The following is a 22979-nucleotide window of genomic DNA, read 5'->3' as shown; positions in this document are numbered from 1 at the left end:
CCATCGACGTTATTTCACAGTCATCACCGCATTTTCATCTTGCTCGCGTCGTCATACTGCCTACTTTCATTCACCAATGCCATTCCTTCGTGAATTTATCGTCATCAATGCGTCATTGTCAGAGAAGTCATTGTCATGCGCCATACTCATGGGCAACCTTGCACGCAAGTGTCGTAAAAATGGGCCAATACCAGAGAAAGTGTATCTAGCATACCGTATTTTCCGGTGTATAACACGCACCCTTGTATAAGACGCACTCGCCATATATGAAGGCTCTCATTGAAAAAGTTGGTATATAAGACGCACCCGTGTATAAGACGCACCCAAATTTAGCCACTTAGGCTAGTCAGGGTTAATTAAACACGCTTGATCGACCATCACCACTCAACCACTGAGCCACCGCGGCGGCCTGTGAGAAGTTCTTAAGCAACGCTAAGTGATCGCAAAAGGCAACACTCACGCCATACCCGCCCACGTTTTAGCAAAAAAGAAAGAAAAATACGACGAAAGAACTCTCCCATATGTCCATAACAACATTTTATTTTTACTTAAAACCATCGAAGTCTTCATCTTCGGATGCGCTCTCAAAAAGCTCGCCCATTTCTGGAGGCAACGCGGCTGAAGCATTCTCTTCATACTCAGAACCGCTGGTCGGATTGTCGTCGTGCTCGGTTGGCGATGAAGCTAGCAGGCCAGCCTTCCGGAACCCTGCAGTTATGGTTGCCACTCTAACAGCACTCCAGGCCTCATGGACCCACTTTGCAACTTCGCTGTAAGAAGCGCGCCTCATGCGTCCAGTTGCGGTGTAGCTGTGCTCGCCTTCCGTCATCCACGCCTCCCAAATACGTCGCAAAATAGCTTCAAAGCTGCGGTTGACGGAAATATCCAAAGGCTGTAGAACCTTCGTCAAACCACCGGGTATTATTGTAGGGGTACAGTTCTTCGCCTTGATTTGCCTCAGTGTCAAGTCAGTAATGTGCGCCCGCATGCTATCCATAACCAGAAGGCCTTTCCGGGAGTGAAAAAATCCATCCGGGCGCTTCGAAAAGCACTTTTCGAGCCAAACTCCCATCATGTGCTCATCCATCTAGCCCGTCTGGTTAGTTGTGACAATAACACCAGGCGGAAAGCTTTCTTTTGGCATCGTTTTCCTTTTAAAAATTATCATCGGCGGCAGCTTTGTTCCGTCAGCACAGCACGCAAGTACGACAGTGAAGTGAGACTTTTCGTGCCCAGTTGTTCGTACTGTGACAGTCTTATCACCTTTCTGAGCGACACTTTTTGACATAGGGATGTCAAATGTTAGAGGCACTTCGTCCATGTTTACGATCTGGCTGTCGATGATGTTATTCTTTTCGACTTCCTTCTTCACAAATTCATGGAACTTCTCCACTTTCTCTCCGAAATCGTCTGGTAGTTGTTGAGACATTGTCGTTCGCGCTCTTATTGACAAGGCTTTGCGCTGCATAAATCTATAGCACCATGACGGCCCACCAACAAAATCAGCGGCACCGATTTCACTTGCCAAAGTGCGTGCTTTCAAGCGCAACTGCACGGTTGACAGAGCCCTACCTTGAGCCCGTTGTTCAAGAGCCCACTTGAGGAGCCGGTCTTCAAGTTCAGGCCACCGCGCCTTCTTCCCGCGGTCAGCCTTCTTTCCGCTCTTCATCGCCTGCAGTTTGGCGGACGACTGTCGCCACGTGCGAATCATCTTCTCGGTGACGTCGAAATGGCGGCCCGCAGCCCGATTTCCGTTTTCGGTAGCATACTCGACCGCAGATAATTTGAACTTTGTGGTGTAGCTCTTGCGCAACTTCGGTGGCATACTGTAGTAAGACCGAACATGACAGGTGTAGGTAGTGGAAAACACACGCCGAAGTCACCAACACAGACGTAATACGTACACGGTTGCGAAGTTGCAAAGAATGACTAAAAAAGAACGCCGGCTTGGCTTGTCTTGACAATGTCGAGAAGCGCGACTGTCGCCATCTTTGGGAATTTCACATTACTTTTGCTTGCGCCTCCGAAACGACCGCGTGTTTGCGATTCTGGAAGTCGTCATCCCCGCCGTTTCATGACAAAGTTCACCTAAAAAAAGTTGCGCACGGCGGTCCCCGTATTGAAGTATTGGTAGTGATACTTCAATACGGTAGTGATCATTGGTAGTGATATTTTTTCGGTGAAAAAAGCTTGAGCATGAACCTGAGTAATTTCTGAACCCGCAAAAAAAAAACGAAAAATTCGCATATAAGACGCACCCTTGTATAGGACGCACCAGCAAGATTTTTGAAAAAAAAAACCGCGTCTTATACACCAGAAAATACGTACACACAGAGCAACGAAATCTTATAACGACAAATAGAGAGCTTAAGTAAACATATATTCTGAAATACCGGGTATCACTACACTGCTTGGATGCTAATAACTTTAGAGACGACAGGCATCGTGAGATCGGTTGGGTGGATACATGCAATGACTTTAGGGAAAAGCCCCACGAGCTACGCGGCGCAAGGCCCCATAGAGCGGGCTACTCCCACGTTGGTACCGGGAGTTGTAACTCCCTGGCTGCATCGTGGGCTCACTGGACGGCCCAGAGCTGCTCCGACAGGTCCGCGCTGCGTAATGCTTCTTGTAGTCGGGCGGAGCCTTAATTCTTGTTTGCGTGGGTCCGACCACACAGCCCGAGCAAGTGATGTACGTCTAGTGTGCTATGGCAATTTTCGCAGTACGATGTTGTGTATAGCTCAGGCATGTAGTGATGTAGTCTGTTCTGTGTGGGCTACGTGTTGGTTTGAAGCAATCTGAACGTGAGGGCTTGAGGCGTGGTGAGCTTATTGGGAGGTGTGCTGTATATTCTGCCGTCTAGATAAAAGTGCTTTGTGATCTCTTTGTACGTGGAGGAAGGTGCTTGATTCTCGCTGGTATGGTCACGACCAGAATAGGTGGCGTCGCGGAGGGTTAGTTCTCGCGCGCTCCTGTGAGCCATCTATCTCATTGAAATTGGGAGGGGCATCCTCGATCTCTCCGAGGTGTGCCGGGAACCAGCAGACGGTGTGATGCTGCAGCGGTGCGGATCTATTGATTATTTGTAGTGCTTGGCTTGCAACGGCGTCTTTCTGAAAGGCTTTGACAGCCGAGCGTTAATCGCTGTAAACGTGGGTGGTGGTCAGGTCTGTGAGCGCGAATGCGATCGCGATCTGTTCTGCTATCTTGGACTTGTGGGTCTTGACTGTGAGAGCGTCTCTGACTACTTGCTTATTGATCGTGGTGGCAACGAAGGCCTGCCTGGACGGGTACTGTGCCGCGTCTACGAAACAGGCTCAGTTCTTCTTATCACGTATTTCGCGCAGGATGAACGATCCGCGTGCCAGCCTTCTGGGTTTATGGTGTTCCGCGGGAGTGGGCAAAGCGTGTAGGAGTTGCGTGTGCCCCTCGGAACGCTTCGGTATAGGTTATCGATTGCTGTGGTGTTATGACCTAGTTTTTCTAGGATTTGTCTACCCGGATTGGTTCCAGAGAGTCTTGTCAATTGAGCCCGTTCTTGACCTTCGGCGATTTCTTCAGGTGTATTGTGTACCCCCAGTTGCAGCAGGACCTCTGTCTCGGTGTTCTTGGGGATTCCCAGCGCTAGTTTGACTAGCATCCTCAGTTGCACATTGAGTTTGTCCTTCTCCGCTACCTTCCATCGGTGCATGGCCGCCTCGTACGTGAAGGAGCATAGTGCAAAGGCGTGTGTTATCTTGAGGAGATTTTCTTCATTGAGGCCGTGTTGTCTGTTTGTTACGCGTCGTATGATATTCAAGCCATTATTCGACTTGTCGCGATCTCCTCCACTGTCTCGGCTTTATAGCCGTTGCTCTCAATGAGCATGCCGAGGACACTGATTTTTCTGACGTGCGGAATGGTTCCTCCGTCTTATGTTCCGAGAGTAATGGCGTGTGTGTCTCTGATTTCGCTCTTTGGCATGGGACCGCTTCTCGGTGGTTTGCAGACGAGGAGCTCTGACTTTGCGGGCGAACGTCGCAGGCGCGTGGGAGCGAGGTATTCCTCGATCGCGTCGATCGCTTGCTGTAGTGCGTTCTCAATTGATGCCAGGCTACCTCCGGCGATCTAGAGCGCTACGTCATCTGCGTATATGATGTATTTGACGTTCTCGATTTGATCCAGTCTCTTGCCTAGGCCGGATAGCTCAAGGTTAAAAAGCGTCGGAGAGATGACAGAACCTTGTGGGATGCCCTTGCTGCCAGTTCGTATTTCTGGGACTTGATTTCCCCTAGACGAAGGGTGGCCGTTCTGTCGTTCAGGAACGATTTTATATAAGCGTAGAGTCTAGTGCCGAGGTCGACGTTAGAGATCGTGTCGAGTATGTAGTCATGTGATAAATTATCGAAGGCTTTTTCGGGGTCTTGCCCTGGGATTACTCTCACGTCTCTCGTGTCTGCGTCGATGATCTCATGTTTGAGGAGCTTCATGGCGTCTTGGGTGGATAACCGGGTCTAAAGCCGATCATTGTTGCGGGTAGACATCTGTTTCTTCAGGTTTCGAGAGCCTGTTTAGGACCGCGTGCTTGGCTGCCTTGCCGACGCAAGACGTCAGCGGGATCGCTCGGAAGTTATAGATGTTGGGCGCCTTGCCAGGCTTTGGGATGAGCACGATGAGAGCCGTTTTTCATTCTTCTGGTAGTGCTCCGATCCTCCAGTTTTTGTTGATTTCCTCTGTGAGGGTTTCGATGGAGGTGTCGTCTAGGTTTCTAAGTGCCTTGTTAGTTACGCCGTCCGGCCCCGGCGCTGACTTGGTGTTTAGATTTTGAAACGCCGTGCGTATCTCTTCGGTTGTGAAGTCCCGATCTAGCTCTGGGTTGGCCTTGTCGCAATATACTTCGGTGGTCGTGCCTCTAGCATTTTTCGCCAGCGGGAGGTACTTGTCGGCGAGACGATCAATTAGGTCATTTTCCGTCGTAGTCTTTAGTTCATCGTGCATGATCGTGTGCAGCGTGTGACCCTAGACCGCTTTGGTTCTGGTTCTGTCTAAAAGGTGTTGGAGCAAGTGCCACGTCGTCCCACTGTTAATGTGGCCGTCGACGGCGTCGCACACTTCGTTCCATTGCTGGTTTGATAGCTAGATAGTGAGATCGGTTCTGCTATTTTTTTACTCCTCTTACCTTCCCAGGCTTAGCCACCCGTCTATATAGTTAACAGCCTTACTACTGTTAACCCTCCTACTGCTGAATTTGTTCGCCTTTTCTCAAACTTATATTTGGACTGCCGCATTTATAGACCTCGCGATATTATTAAAGAAAACAAGAAGACGCCACACAATTCAATAATTATGTGAAGTCGAACGCTTGAAACAGACTAATAATGACGAAGCAGACACGCACGATCATACTCGTGACATGTAGAAAGTTTAGGACTTCCTTTACAGCTGGGAAGGTGACGTGTTGGAACGCGAAGAGCGCGCGGATACCAACATTATCTAGTACACTCATGTTGAGCAGGTGTTAGCCAATCATGGCAGCTGCTCGAGCGATTGGGCTCTCCAGGATTGGTAGCTATCACTGCTGTTGCATCGGCGGAGCGGCTAAGGTGTAGAATCCTTGACTGCGAATCTTTTGGTCGTAAGTTCAATCGTCGCGGTACAAATATATTCCATCGAATCATCTTTTTTCGCATTAAGAAAAACCACTGACAGAATCATATCTTGTAAAGCCCAATTGTGGATTTAACTATACTTCATATAATAACCAATCGCGTCACACTGCTGCCAGATATGCGAGTTCCAGGAAAGCTGTCTTGCTTTACTTGATTTTGCTTTTTTAATAGAAAGGCACTGATTCAGTTCATAGACCTTTCACTAGCGGGCCAACATACTACGTCTTAACCTTCGCTGCAGTTTCACTTTTAATCCTGGGAAAAGAGCAAGTGAAGTTCCCACATTTCATTTATTTTTATCGCCTAAGGTTATTTTGCACTCCATGAAATTCGAAAAGTCATAAAAAAACATTATTCCTTCCATGGCCGAATCCTACCTTCGTCGCACACGCATATATATATATTTCTAGAATTATGTGTTGACCCGTTTAAGCGCAATCTCTACTGTGTCAGAAGTCTACTCCAGAAAACTAATGTGCTAATTGGCGTTCACGCGAGTACTGGTGGCGAATAATTTTTAAGAGGGGTCTCTTTAAAGTTTAGCTGAAATTAAAACAAACTGAGTTCAGCTTAATGCGCGAAAGGTATCGATTTACTTATTGTACAGCCTATTCTTGAACACCCGCCGTGGTTGCTCAGTGGCTATGATGTTAGGCTGCTGAGCACGAGGTCGCGTGATCGAATCCCGGCCACGGCGGCCGCATTTCGATGGGGGCGAAATGCGGAAACACCCGTGTACTTTCCAGAAGAGGGTTATAGCGCCGAAAAAACACAACACACAGCAAGCGAGACGGGACAGGCGCAACTTCCCGTCTCGCTTGCTGTGTGTTGTGTTTTTTCGGCGCTATAACCCTCTTCTGGAAACATGCACCAACTAGCCCCCCAACAAGTATTACCCGTGTACTTAGATTTAGGTGCAGGTTAAAGAACCCCAGGTGGTCGAAATTTCCGGAGTCCCCCACTACGGCGTGCCTCATAATCAGAAAGTGGTTTTGGCACGTAAAACCCCATAATTATTATTATTTTTCTTGAAGAGTGGCAAAGAACATATTGAAAAATGTAAGAAATACCGAAAGAGCTGAAGACCATCTTGCGCAGACGTATAAAAAACGTGCACAGGTGAAAAGGTGCTATCTGCGTCACCGTCAACGTGCTTTTGCTGCAGCCACTGAAAGATAACGCGTGTTTACTCTAAAACTGGTACGTTTGTTTCAAGCACTGTGTCGAGTTGCAGTACAAAAGCTCCCGGCTATAAGTACTCGTTGAAGTGACGCAGTTTTTCCACATAGTAATGGTATTGCAATACTAGTAAAAGAAAAAGAACCACCAAATTTGAACTATACAATTTGAACTGAAACTAAATTAGGAGGGCATATTTAGCAGTATAGAAAGTTACTTCGCCAGAATAAAAGTTGACCTCCGTGATGCAGCATTTCGCCACTGTTTCGCCCACAAATATTTAAATAACCTCCTGACACTCACAGACGTGTGGCAAGCAGCGGTAAATTCTGCGGTGCAAAATAGTGTGCTAAGGATGCGGACAGTTCGCCACTGTAAACTCAACCTACTCCACACCTCAAGCCTTTCGAGCGGAACAAGCTTGCCTGTTTAAAAAATTGCCATACGTTGTCGGGGATACCATAGGGATTATTGACGTACGGAGAGCCGATGAGGCAACAACATTGTTGAATAATGGGCCCCGTACTCCCCTACAGAAGAATTGTAGATTAAAAATACCGGGTACAATTTCTAGTTCGCAAAGAACAGTGCTGGCAACATCGACAAATTCTTCAGTAATAGTTATAGAGAATCAGTAAGGGTAATACAGTCAAATAGATGACACAAACTAAAGCTGTGCAATCCTGTAGCCCAACTCCGAGTCATGACGAATTGCAGGGCTTCTATAAGTGCATTTACTTAGCAATTCAAAAAGGTTGAGCTCTGTGTACTACATTATCGGGGGCGTACAATGCCAGAGGAGGCTGTAAGACCGGCAATTATTGACTATATATATGGTATCGATATTATTTACAGTGGAGGTCGATGTGTTCGTAAAATTCGCGAAAATTTTTCTGTTGGACACGACGTACACTTTGAGGGAGGATGCGGGGCTACAATCGCGAATTTAGCGAGAAAAATGTATTTTCCAGTCTTGTTCGCTTTGGATTTTTAATCATGAATAGAAGCTTATTACCAACCTTGGTTATTATCTGCGCGAGAGAAAAGGACAGAACGTTTTTTTTTCTTTTTTTTACTCGGAGGTGGCACGCGTTGCCTGTCGAAAGCGCCTACGCAGACGATGTTCAAGCTATTCCAAAAGGACTTTTTCTTGGGCAAGTTGGTGCTTAGAGTTCCTAGGTGTACGTTGTGGCGCAAAATATACATTTCTTGAAAAGGGACAGCAGAAAGGAAGACAGAGAATTGCCAGTTCAAGTTGTGGCTGTAGAGCAAGAGAGGAGCCTAACGTGGAGGCATTTCGCTCGTGGGGATGTTTGTTTTTCAAAACTTTCTTTTCAGAGCATTCGAAAACGCGCAAGAAATACGAAGGAAAGGTATATTTCTCACCGTGGCGAGTTCGGATTGCCTGCGAAACCAAAAATGAGGCTTGTATTTTTGCAAATGCAGCTCATGATTTCTACAGCCCATGAGGTTTTTGTGTAGAGCCTTCATTTTCTTATCTTCGGCACTGGCCCTCTTGGTAATGCTACGGATTTTTCCACTACTTCACTCATATCAGTCGGCGGTCGCTACTGTTGTGGTCTATACCCGCCGCGAATTCTTCGACGCGGAAAAACTTTGGCACATGAAAAAGCATCGCATACAAAATCAATAGGCGCTGAGCCGCGTTGAGGTGAAGCAGAGGGTCTAACCTGTGCAGTAGGTAATATTATTCAACAACGTTCCCCGCAGAATAAAATAGCATGTTTTGAAATCTTCGAATTAATTTTTCTTTTTGAACTTGTTGGTCAATTTGCACTGTTAGCGAAACTATATACATGGTTTTGAATCTACAATGGCCAAACCTGTAAGTAGTAGTAGTTGTAAACTGTTAGCATATTTTTTTAGGCTGAAGATTTCTGAAGAAGCAAACTGGGGGCCTTGTGATTTATAAATTGTTTCTATAAAAAGTATTGAATTTTTGATAGTGGTAACAAGAAAAAAGAACTTAGTTTTCGAGTGATGCGGTTTCTATCGAAAATGCATAAGTTTACAAGCAGCTGCCAATATTCTATTATATATGGCATCCAGAACACACGTGTACCGAAAAAAGTTATCTATGTTTGTAATTTTAAACATGGTACTTTTGCTAAGGTGACGCAATCAATCCGACTTGTATAACTTTTGTCCTAGATTAGTGAAATGCACTACACGTCCTAATGAAAACAACTCAAAGCACCATGCAAAATTTTGATAAAATGGACATGTCGGTTCAAAACTGACCTTTGCGCCCCGCACAGCCCTTCAGGTAACCTAATGGCGAACTTAGTTTGAAGAGCCTGTTTTGATTGGTTATCGCATAGGTTCGACATCAGCATGCATAATTGTCAAATATTTGCCGTGTCTGTATATTATGTGTTACGAAGCTTGCTCATCGAAATAAATCACGCGTACCCGAAGGCCGCTGTCATTATGACACTATAAAATTATTGTCCACCTGACAGAATTTCGCAGCAATAACCGAATGCGGCTGGGATTAAACAAAGACTATCTTCTCTGCTAACTGCTCTAAGAAATATGGTGATCGCTGCGTCAAACTTTTAGTCGCGTCTTCGGTTTTAGAAGAGTGAGAATCCTAATTAAAAATTTTGCGTCGATTAGGGTGCGCAATCAGCCACTGTGCAAATACTCAATAAGGACATTACACTTGAAACGTTCACATGCCAGTTCCAAAATGCTAAATGCAACGTACAGCGTTGTAATATTGCCGCACAAATGATATCGTGTCATGTTGCTGTGACCAGCAGTACAGTGCACCGTGCCTCGGATAATTACAATGCAGTACAAAGCGATACCGCATTTGAATTTTTGTGTTCGTATGTCAAGCACCATTCGATGACGTCATGTTTGCTTTTGCGCTGCGCAGAACACTTTGTCTTCACAGATTTGCGGAGAGTTCCGGAGACTAGATTATTACTCTCAAATATTGTTGTCGATATTTGTGGTATTATATAGACAAGGCAGAGCAGTGGCAAGCGTTGTCCGTCTTCCACTAATGAAATAGGTCACCGCTTCCTTGATGAGTGCAAACGCTCACTGTGCAAAAGCTCTTGTAGATCGGCGCTGTGCGTCAAATGTGCTGCCCTCAACGCCTTTAATGGACTATAGCAGTCGTTAGCCTGACTCAATATCTTTGCTCACGGAAAATTATGCCCCGAGGCAAACTTCTTAGAATCTCGCTGGCGCTTCTCTTCTTTGACACAAAATACGATTACCAATGGCTCTTTCTATGATAGTGCTTATCTGTCTCAAAACCGCCATTAGAAAATGCTTTTCATTGGCGCAGATCATGAGAACGAAATTAGTATTCATATCCTTGTGTGATTTCGCGCTGCGAAAGGAAGGCAAGAGTTGAGATTAAACGCAATGGCTGCGACAGATGCCAACGTTACAACCACGTGCTGTATACTCAGCTATTACAGTTACTATACACTGTTTTATTTACCTACTAATTGTTTTTACTGCGTTAGCATTCGTAAGATGCTTCGCGGACTTTCCGAAGTCTACGTATGTATGTATGTATGCATGCATGCATGCATGTATGTATGTATGTATGTATGTATGTATGTATGTATGCATGTATGTATGCATGCATGCATGCACGTACGTATGTATGTATGTATGTATGTATGTATGTATGTATGTATGTATGTATGTATGTATGTATGTATGTATGTATGTATGTATGTATGTATGTGTGTGTGTATGCATGTGTGTGTATTCATGTATGTAGTATGTATGTAACCGTTTTCCCGCCAACTTGGGTCACTGTGTAGTCTCTGATCGAGTGTTCAGAGTATCAGGCTACCTACATTTTACAAGTAATTTTATTATAGGCGCGTTCGTTCTTCAGGCTGCATATGTTGATACTTTAAGTCACTTTTCAGTACGAAGTCATGCCTCGCCTAACTTGTAACGAGTCCGCATAAACACATGCGTGAAACATCATAACACCTTACATAATATTCACGATTCTCTTTACCAAGCCGAACTATCTTTAGCCATGAGCATCATTTAGTGAATGCTCGGCACCTTAATAAAGATACATTATTTATCCGTCGTTTCTACTATTAACAATAACTGACAACCACAGTCTTAAAGATGGACAGACTATTGTTAATACAATAACGCATTGTTTCCCTCAAGATGTCTGTTAATGTTAATTTATTTTTCATGTGCCAGAAATCACGCCATATTTAAACACAAAACAGGTTAGTCGCTTGACAAAATTAGTCGCTTGACCCCCCGTGGTTGCTTAGCGATTTTGGTCTTTCGCTACTGAGGATAAGGTCGCGGCTTCAAATCCCAGCCACGTCGGGCACATTTTGATGGGGACGAAATGCGTAAACACTCGTGTACTTAGATATAGGTGCACCCAGGTGGTCAAAATTAATCCGGAGTTCCACAATACGGCGTGCCTCACAATGACATAATGGTTCTGGTATGTAAAACCTAATAATTTAATTAAAACGTAATTCGAACAAAAACTACTGTCATATGCAGCTTTCTGAGACACTCGAAAATATCTGAATTTGCTTCCTATGCTGCATACTCCTAAATTTTTATTAGACGTGTTCGCATTTCAGTGGTCAAAAAGCACAGAGGGACAGTAGCTTGTTAGTCTAAAAATTAAGATATGTATACTGCAAACAGTACCCTACGCAACGAATGTTGTTGTGTTACAATTAGGGCTACAAATTTTCTTCCAATGATTCGTGAAGCCTAAGAACTGGTGCCTTAAGGGAGCTAACAAAGTTACCCCTCGCTTTGGGAGAGTCAAACACGTTAGTTTGAAAAAAAAAGCAGGACCCTCTGAGTTACCAGAAAATAGACAATGCGGGTTAGGCTTATTCTATGGGAATATCTGCCTCCGTGTGAGAATCAACTTATTCCAGAAGGAATGGGAAATCAGCGTCTTATTGCTAATCACATGCATGCACTCTAAGACATGTCAGGGAAGTGTAGGTGCGGCATCTACTCGAGCAGAAATGGCATTACTGTTTTACAACTCCTTTCTAGCGGTAGTACAGATGGCCATACATCATTAGCAGCAAGCACACCATCGAAACTGCAAATTGTTTCTGCAACCACCGCGAGGACTCTGTTATAGCCTATGGGAGTATATTTGTATCACGGCAGCGAAGTGACACTCCGACACTGTGGCACACAACGAATAATCAAATTTCACTGTTCGTACATGATGTCGCTGTATCTGGTTCGCCAACTATGCGCACACCACAGAAAAACACTCCCGCTTAAGGTCACAGTTAAGTATAATTGCGGGCTACTGGAGGCGCCAGACCTTGTTCGAGCGATGAGCAGTCGTTGTCTATCTTGCGAGCCGTTGTTTCTGTCTGCCCCTTTGACTCATACAGACGCAGAAAGATTCCCGCTTCTTGCGCATTTCTTCATTTCACAACGCAATAAAAGTGAAAGAGTGCACTGTACATTTGAGACGTTTTATATCTGCTACAGGAACTCAGCGAAAAGCAAAATAAAAAAAAGCGTGAGCGGAACGCCAACGGAGTCAAGGAGCCAGAGCGTACTCGAGAGCTCGGCAAGATATCGCCTAATCATGATCGCTCCGGTAGAATGCCTCCGTATGCTGTCTTCACAGGATGGATGATCTGTTTCACCGCTGACCACTCTCTATCCGAATATGCCCGTGCCGTATTTACGTGTGCGCAGACTACGCGGGACCGTACACAGCCCCTAGCACCACCGCCACAGGGCTAGTTGCAGTTAGAGCGAAGTTGTGTACGCTGAGTTCGTAAGCTTTTTGTGGCTTGTGGGATGTTGGATAGCCCTTGCCTTGTTTTCAAGTGACGAATCCCACTAAAATTAGATCCCACGAAGATGTATGATTGAAGAAAATTTTTAGTTTTTCGTGAGCCATACCCTCGAGGAGTGAAGGCATGCATAGCATTACCGCACAATGACATCTTCAAGAAACCGAGCCGCCATGGGGTACGTTTTCATTCAGGTAAGAGTCTTCAATCTGTTGCTTGGCTCACAGCTTACCACAGACCAACACAAACGCCGTTACATGCCTGTCTATAATTTTGCCAGTTACCATGCACCGTCGGAAACCCACCGTTATTGCTTAGTGGCTTTGGCGCACGAGGTCGCTGAATGAAATCCCAGCAGCACTTCAATGAACCTCTCACCCACATGGCTCACTGAGTATGTGCCACTGAGTGCGTGGAAAGCGAGAGAACAACTCTCAGCGTTCGCAGGCACCGGAGCGACACGCTTATTGTCTAGGATGACACATGCGGACATCCAGGCCGTGCTACATATGGCGCAGCGTGTCGACAAAAAAGTGCGGCAGAGGAGTGCGGTTGGCACTGACGCGTTTCTCAACATTAGCACGCACCAGTGTGCTACGTATTTCGGACACCACGCATAGGCTTCCCAGAAGCGGCTCTAGATGGCACGCAGGGTTCTTTGGGTAGCGCGAAAAAGTAATACTGCTGCAGTACACGCCTACTGCATTAGGGCTTTCGACGGCGGCAGTACCTTTGGTCGCTATCATGATTCGATGCTAAACAAATAACCATTGACAATCCTTGTGAGATAGTTACCTCTAAATTTTTTTCGTGGATGAAATTTACCCGCAGGCAGGTGAAAAAAGAAGAAAATAGATGATAACAGAAAGGGCACATGTGGTTGGGCCTCAATATTTTTTACTCTATGGTCTAATCTCTGGTGCACCAATTATTTATTTGCTTAAAGAAATATATCAGTCACGCGTCAGGGAAGCACAATGCCCAAGTCAAAGGTCATAATTTACCAATAAATAATTATTCATTGGTAAATTACGAATTCTGCCTTGCGGATTTTGGGTTGATGCATGCACATGTGAACATGCATACACAAGCGCGCGATTCCTAAATTTCAAATAACGGTGTTTCGTGCAATTATATCGTGTTTTTTTAAGTCGTGTCATACGTTTTTTCGTCCAGGAAGCCTGGAAAATTCTGGTTAGCCATCCGGAGACTTCAATTAACGTTTCAAAAAGCCCTTTCTGTTTTTATAACATCCCGATGGGTTCAAGATTTGCTATTTCACATGCAAAACTGAACTGAAGACACGGCGTCATTTAATCTTGTTTGCAGCAAGTATTATCAAAGGCAGTGCCCTGCAGCGACTACGAGCAGCCGTTTCCAAAGGCGTGCATATATTTACTATGTAAGAAGAGCAACGAAGATTTTCATGTCGGGCAAAGGCCTCACGAGAAGGTTACATGTTAGCAAGCTTTTAACCTGAAAAACAATCCTATAATAAACACAAGAAAATACTCATAGGGCAACCATGGTTCCGTTCTTCACAATTGTTATCCACCTTCCTATGCTTTCCCGGAAATTCCGGACATGAAACGCGCGAGATGCTTGGCGTCCTCTCTCGATTGGCCTCGCTCGAAACTGGGTAGCGCGACGGGCATAGAATATATTTTAAATATCCGATCTCTTCCAAAAGTGCTCCTATATATCAGAATTTAACTGACATTTGAATACGACCCACTCATTAATATCTCCAAAGATTTCAGATTTGTGGTAAGAGAACTCGAGATTCTTGTATCGAGTTATACATCTCCGTTATTCTTAAATGCTGCGACGCGAACGTATTTCCACGAACCACGCAGATGATTGGTATCGAAACATAATTGCAGCATTTCCCTCTTTGGAAGGAGCACACGTTGTCATCCTATCTCGTCGAGGGACACCGAATGAAACGCGTTTTTGTTGCTGCTAAAGCGCGTGTCAAAGGTATGGAAGCGAATGCAGCAGTTACAGAAATCGTCACCACGCCGACCGGTGCGGGCGGCACGGGAACACTCGGGCTATACTATTACATACACAGATTAAGCGCATGCGCGCGAGAAACGTATTAGCTGTTCAGCGTGCTTATGCCTACATGAAAAAAACGAACGAGACGTCGGGTTTACTTCAAGAAAGACACTTTCGGATTATTCTAAACGTACCTGTCAAGTAAGTTGGAGGGAAGTTTTGCAACGTTAAGTGACTTCGTTATTTTCTACTAACTACTAACTGCTTAATCAAAGCTGATCCCGACCTCGAATTTGTCACGCTTCTCAGAACCACAAAACACCACCAAAATATACCCTAAAAGCTGCCAAATGCAGAAAACGCAGCTGCGCCAGATACCGCACACGGAACGACACAATGTAGAATAGCTAGAATACGCATCATACAGAAGTATAAAAAAAGAAATAAAAATTGTATGATGTAACTCTAAAGCCCACGAGCCCAGCTTAACATGCATGTTTCCGCAGATCTCATCGATGTCTCACTCATTATGCACAGACACTCAACAGTACCAGGGTTTGTCATTTTGTTAAACCTGCTCCTGCTTAGTGATATTCCTGTGTGCTCAGGGAGTTATTCTTGTCAGCTCAAACCGTGCCCATTGGAATGGTGCAACCATTACTCAATCCAGCGTGCCCAGTGCCTGCATTTTAATGTGCTAGATTTCCTGTGTCGCACAAAGCTATCTATCTATCTATCTATCTATCTATCTATCTATCTATCTATCTATCTATCTATCTATCTATCTATCTATCTATCTATCTATCTATCTATCTATCTGTTTATCTGTCTGTCTGTCTGTCTGTCTGTCTGTCTGTCTGTCTGTCTGTCTGTCTGTCTGTCTGTCTGTCTGTCTGTCTGTCTGTCTGTCTATCTATCTATCTATCTATCTATCTATCTATCTATCTATCTATCTATCTATCTATCTATCTATCTATCTATCCGTCCGCACGTCTGTCTGTCTGTCTGTCTGTCTGTCTGTCTAATGTAGCCTCTTACGCCAACCCAGTCGCCCAAGTTGTCGACCAGCTGACGCGCCTTACTCTTTGTTACTGGTCGCAATGCCGTCAGCGTCGTTCCATCATCGTCATTTCATCTTCGTCGTTTGAGTCTTGTGATGCCCGTCGATGTCGCGCCTTCTTCGCCTACCATGTGACCCAAGTTAACTTATAGATTGGGTCACTTGGTGTCTGCTTGTGGTGCACGCTGATGCTGTTGTAGTCACTGCATCCTTGTCACTCCAATATTGCCATCGGCCCTCCTTTCAATACTGGCACACTCACTTTTGCGCAGCGCAAAGGGATTTGACGTCATATAGATTGTTGAGCATTAAAGCACTGCGAGTAAAAGTGTTTTATGCACAAATTCTGACTTTAAAGTGCACAAGCTTTCGATGAAGCAATATTACAATATAATATTACACGATAAGCAAATCAGTGTATCCATTGGACATAATGCGCCATGTTATTCACATGTCGGTATGCTATAGAGATACCTGCGAGCCCACATTCTTGAGGTTTTACGTAGGAGTTCTTTTTTTTTACACAGAACATAGGCGTGCTTAGTCACGCTATTTTGACGATCAGCGTACGAGTATTATATAAGGCCATTCGCTGGTACTATCATTCGACGCGCATATGACCTTCGTATATAAGATTCACAAATATATCCGGCCAGGTGCTGACCAACCTCGCAGGCGTCAACCACACCAAGTTTGTTTTAATGCGGAATGGCAAAGCTCAATCAGAATAAACTCTTGTCTGTCCTTCACTAATCAGATTTCGCAAAGCTTCAGGCCTCTTTCGTGAGGACAGTCGCTGAGCCTGAAAAAAATCTTGTAGCTCGACCTTATGCGTGAAATGTTGCCTCTACACATTTGACGACCTGTTGGGCTCGTTACTCCCGTTCACTGACGTCCTTTCGCTACGTGAATCTTCGGAGCATTTCCGCTTTGATGAAAAATACATTTACCAATGGCTCTTGCTACAATTTTGTCCTGTTTTTTAGCATCCCTAGATATGCCTTTGGTATTCGAACGTCTTTTGATTCAAACTTTTTAGTGCGTAGCATTATTCGGGTATGTTCCGGGGGTCATTTTCTTCTGCGTTCCATTCGTCCTTCCGTTTCTGTCCCGGAATCTTGTTGAACCATCTATCCTTGAATATTTCTGTAAATATAAAAAGTTGTGTACGCTTACCACCATCTACTTATGGACCCTGACCTCCGAAGCGATATTTTGTAAGAAAGCCGCCAGATGCTGGCACACAACCGCCTAAGCTCAAACCATAGAGTATTGTACAACAATTACTAGAAGGAACTCTGTATCTATGCCCACGGGAGGTACTAACGGGTTGGTTCGGCGACATGCTCTGGTAAGGTGCCTAGAGCTAGGGTGACTAGTTTTAGCCACCCTAGCTCTATTTTAAGGACCCATGGCGACTGCACAGTCGCCATTATCCGCCACGAAGTATCTCCGATTGGTTGTCAAGAGGTCACGTGCTTTGAAATTTGTGCCGTGGAGCGGAAGTATTGCAAAACACAATTTATGCGTTTTCCTCAAGATGATGAATCCCGACGGAAAGCTGCAGATTATTTGGAATAGTTCTTCATTATAGTCCTTGGCAAACATATTGCCGAGTTAGCGCTTTCCGATTAACGAAGTGATTGATAGCGTGCAGAAGCTCGCGCGATGCACCTGTAATTTTACGATTATGTGGTGGCTGATCAAGATGGCTGCCATGTCAATTTGCAGATTAGCTAAAGAAAGGTGCCTCGAATGGCCAGTCCCACGACAGTGTTTCGCGTATTCGTGGAATCCTTTCGTGTTTCGTAAAACATTGAATCGCGTACTGAAGCGCGCATGGTTAGCGCGCATTGTATGTTCTGCGCTTATGAGCTCAAAATGGCCCGACCTGGTAAGGGGCCCTTTAGACTGACCATGGTGGCCAATGTTGGTGGCATGTCAACAATGTCCTGCTCATGTCGCCTGCCATTGCGCCGTACATGAAGGAAGGAAAACTGGCGCCGTATTTCCTGAGAGCGCGCAGTGTTTAGTTGCCGCGTACTGATCGCTTCAGGCAAGCAGCCAAGGTCTTTGAGTAGTGGCTCGGCTAATACTCCCTGGGTTCAACTAGGAAACATAAATATCCAAGAAAGTGTATGGGGAAACGGCGCCACGGTAGCTCAATTGGTAGAGCATCGCGTACGAAATGCCAAGGTTGTAGGATCGTTCACCACCTGCGTCAAGTTGTTTTTTCAACTACTTTCACTTCCATCAATTTATCGTTTCTTTGTTTCATTTATTAAGCATAAGTAATTTCCCCTATGTTTTCCTTGGTGTCAGTGTTTGTTGGCTTCTTATAATATGACTAATAAAAATCAGGCCCCTGGGTTAAGATCGTTTCTTCTCGTTTAAAGCACTTTTATGTGACACGCATTCAGCAACGGAAAGGTGTATCGGGGCTTTTCATGTTGGTCTTAAGTTTTCTCATTGACACTCTTTATCTAATTCTAATATTTCAGAAGTTGAATTATTAAGACCTATCAAGTAATTAGGTGAAATGCAAAAAATAATCCCAGTATCTCAAAGTGGCGGCAAACAATTTTAACTTGGTTCCGTCCTGCTCTGTGGCGTATGCATATTCTTAAACTTTGGCTCAAGATGCATGGGACACTGTATATGAAAATTCACCAGTGGGGAACTTATGCCATAATTGTTGCAGCGAAGCTGCATATGGCTAGGGCATTTCTTCCTCCCTCGTCCGCGAACAACCAGCGAACTAGATCGTTGGCGCCCCTAGCCACATCCGTGCGAACGCGCTAAAACGCTCGTGGAACTGCTCGCGTGATCGTTTTCGTCGTCTCCTTCTATAGCTCGTTTCGTTGTCGCTCATTGCTTAAAGGTTTGTGAATTGTTCACTGGTAAGTGGAAACTATCGTCGTCATTGTCACAATCGCCAACTGTCATCATCAGAAATGGCTCAAGCGTCGTCTTCTTTTTCCACAGCTAGCTCTGTTGCCGCTCATCATTCTACTGTAGAATTTCATTTTTCTTCTGTCGTCGATCGTGAGGAACGACGTAACCGCCGTCGACAGGCTGTATGACGTTTCGTTCACTGCCCAGGAACTAGGAGGCGCGGCATTTTGTGCCGACGTGTGGGCCGTGAAGACCGTGACGGGAAGGTTGTTGCCATAATGTACGTTTGACCTGTCTCTTCAAAGCGCGACGTAGATGAGTTTAAGAACGACCATTTCGGATGGCTGCTCAATCTAGCCAGTGACTGTCAAACTCCTATCATTGTGTTTGGCTACTTGAAAGTGGACGTCTCGCAGCCAGATCCCAATTTGTTGTCCTCGTTTGTACTCGAAACGTTCGGGCTACAGTGCTACCCCAATTCCAAGGTACCAACGACCACGAGGCGCTCGTGTTTGTACTTAACCTTCACAAAAACCCGTCTATCGTCTTTACCAAACCCTTGTCCGTCTGCCATAGCGACCACGATGCTTAAGTAAGTTGCGCGAAATCATGAACAACACTAAAATATTTATGTATATATGTGCTGTTCATGGCCAATGAAGCTGTATAGATGGTACGGTGTACAGCACAGACATGACCAATGCCACAAAATTAGATTCCGCGAAGGTGGTTGATCCAAGAAAATTTATCAGTTTTTCGTCAGCCAAACCTTAGAGCTTAAGGGGGGTCTAGCATTACCAGGCAGTGACATTAAAAAGAACTGAGCTGCCATGGGGTAAGTTTTCACTCAGGTAAAAGTTTTCAATCTATCGTTTGGCTTACGACTTATGATGGAGTAACACACTCCAATTGTTTGTACGGGTTGCATGCGTGTCTATAATTTGGCCAGTTACCATGCTTGTCGGAAACCCACCGTAGTTTCTTGGTGGGTTTGGCGTTCACCTGCTTAGCACGAGCTCACCGGATCAAATTCGGGCCACTCTTCAGTGAACCTCTCACCAACTTCGCTCAGTCAATATGTGCCACTAAGTGTGCGCCTGGCGAGCGAACAACTATCAGCGTTCCCAGACACCGGAGCAACACGCTTATTGTCTAGGAGGCCACCAGACTACCACTATATGGCGCAACGTGTCCAGAAAAAAGCGCGGGAGAGGATTCCTGTTGCCGCATAACGCGTTTCGCGCCATTCGCGTGTACCCGTGCGCTATGTGTTTCGGCGGCCCGGCGTGGGGCTCCTGGAAGCGGCTCTAGATGTCACCGACGATTCATAGGGAAGCGCGAAACAGTAATGAAATCGGGTAGATAAACTTTATTATAAGAATGATGAGAATAATAGCTAAAGGTCGGGGCCCCTAGTCCAGGGCTCCGCTGGCTCTTGCCTTCTACTCAGCTCTCTAGATCACCTTGAGCTGGTCGTCGAGGGCCAAGGTGTACAGCAGTGCCTTCTATTGCTCCCGCGTGCTGTTCGCGTCGTGGTGCGCTATGTTTTGTAGCTTGCACTCCCACGTAATTCGGTATAATGTTGACGTGTCCCCCCACTGAGGACATTCGTCGCTGTAGGCTGCGGGGTGTATGCGATGTAATATGTGTAGGTTTGTACAAGTGCCTGTCTAGAGCCTACGCCTTTCCCGCAGCACCCTCTGTCTTTAGATTTTGATGTGGTGGTGGATATCGCAAGCGACTCACCCTGTGATATTTCATGATGCCTGAATATTGGCGGTCGACAGAGTACAGGTCTTCTGTAGCCGGCGTGATGGGTGCTCGGTTATGCACAAATTCTCGGGCTGCTCTGTCGGCCTGCTGGTTAGCCGTGCTGTTAGTGTGGCCCGGTATCCAGATGATGGTTTTGGTGGTTATGTCCTCCGTGTGCTCATTGAGTATTTGGGCTAGGACTCGTGCAGCATTCTTCCCTGCAGGAAGTTGCTGCAGGCCTGCTGGCAATCAGTAATGCTGCTGCAGTACCCGCCTAATGAAGAACTGTTTTCGACGGTGGCAGTACCTTCGGTCGCTATCATGATTCAATGCTAAACACATAACCATCGACAACCTTCGTGAGATGGTTTCCTTCAAATTTTTCCCTGATGAAATTTACCTACCGGCAGTTGAAAAAAGAATCAAGATGAACACGAAAAGCCACACATGCTTGTGTAGTACCCTTAATATTTTTTGGCTCTGTGGTCTATTCTCTGATGCGTCATTTATTTATTTGCTTCAGCAAATAAATAAATCACGCGCCAGAATGAATCGAACCACGTTTATTCCACATTAGAACGCGCCGACGGCGCTGCGGTGGAAAGGGAGGGGGTAATATTGCAAAAGGACAAGGTTCAGGCTGCCTACGTTTTATTAACGAACGTGCTGGAGGAAGCTTATTGGGGGCGCGCATGACTCTTGTGGCTGTCGCGGAGTCGGTCGTTGACCGGTGGTTCCACCGAGAACTACAGTGTGCAAGACAAAGGTTTCTCGATAAATAATTATTCATTATTAGATTATCACTTTTGTTTAGCACATGTTGGCTGGTGCAACGCAGATTCCTGCAACTGTGAGGGTGCATACACAAGCTCGCGATCCTAAATTTCATATAACAGTATTAAGTCCAATTATGGTGCAGTTTTCATAGTTGTGTCATCATTCTTTCGTCCAGCAAGCCTGGGAAATTCTGGTTTGGCATCCAATGACTTCAATCAACATTTCAAAAAAGCCTTTCTCTGTTTATAACGGCTCGATGTGTTCGAGATTTGCTATTTTCCATGTGAAACTGAACTGAAGACATGGCGACTTTTAAGCTTTCTTGTCACCACTATTATCACAGGTAATGCCCCGCGGCGAATACGAGCAGCCGTTTCTAAAAACGCATACGTATTTACTGTATAAAAAGATCAACTAAGATTTTCATGTCGGGCAGTATACCTCACGAAAGTTCAAGACATGTTAGGAAACTTTGAACCTGAAAAATAGCCATGTATTAAACGCAAGAAAATACTCATAGGGCAGCCATTGTTCCATTCTTCAGAATTGTCCTCCACTTCCCCATGCTTTCGCAGAAAATCCTGACATGAAATGTGCCAGACGCGTAGCGGCCTTTCTCGGTCGGCATCTGCCCGAAGCTGTGTAGCACGATTGGCATGGAAAATATTTTGAAAATACTGATCTGTCCCAAAACCTTGTTTTGAATCAGAATTGAACTGACATGAAAATGATCCGCTCAATAATATCTCTAAATATTTCAGATATGTGGTAAGAGAACTCGAGATTTTTGTTTCGAGTTATATCTCCGTTATTCTGAAATGCTGCGACGCGAGCGCATTTCTACGAACCACTCAGATGGTCGGTACCGAACCGTTATTTCAGCATTTCTCTCCTAGGAATAAGCACACGTTGTCATCGCATGTTGTCGAGGGCCACCAAAGGAAACGCGTTTTTGTTGCAGCGAAATCACGTATCAACGGTGTGTAATGTATGTAGCGGCATGCTGCACCACTACATACAAAGAATACGCGCTTATCCAAGAGAAAGGTATTTAGCGGTTCAGCGTGCTTATGCCCGAGGTATGCTAATGTGAAACATGGAAAGACGAACGAGAAATGGCGGACTTACTTCAATAAAGACACTTCCGGATTTTACTAAACGTACCTGTCAAGTAACTTGGAGGGAATTTTTCCAACATTATGTCCCTTTGTTATTTTATACCAGCTGCTAGCTGCTTTATAAAAGCAGATGCCGACGACGAGCTTGTCTAGCTTCTCGGATAGACAAAATATCCCCTAAACAAACCCTAATAGCTTTCAGTGCACAAAATTCAGCTGCGCCAGAAACCGGACACGGAACGACGCAATGTACAATCACAAGAATAAGTAGCTTACAGAAATAAAAAGAGAAAAGGAAAAACAGTATAGTGTTGCTCCAAAGGCCTACAGCCTAGCTCAACATGCACGTTTTCGCAGATTTCATTGATCTCTCACTGATTATACGAAGACAGTCAAGAGGACCAGGGCTTGTTTTGTTAAAGCTGTTCCTGCTTAGTCATATTGGTGTGTGCTCAAGACGTCATGCTTGTCAACTCAAACCACGCATGGAGGTTACAACCATTACTCAATCCAGCGTGCTCAGTGGCTCCATTTCAAATGTGCGAGATCCCTTGTGTCGCATCACACACTTACCATGTAGTTTAAGAGAACCACAGAGGCTACATGACAGCCATACTCTGTACAAGGCTCTTACGAGTATTCTCTTAGTTCTGTTGTACACAGTGCGGTAACAAATGCAGTCAAAAGCGTTTATAACAAAGTGTTTGGGACCTTCCAA

This window comes from Dermacentor variabilis, chromosome 4 (assembly GCF_050947875.1).
Source record: "Dermacentor variabilis isolate Ectoservices chromosome 4, ASM5094787v1, whole genome shotgun sequence".
NCBI classification, from domain to species: Eukaryota; Metazoa; Arthropoda; class Arachnida; order Ixodida; family Ixodidae; genus Dermacentor; species Dermacentor variabilis.
Note: the sequence above shows the minus strand (reverse complement) of the source record.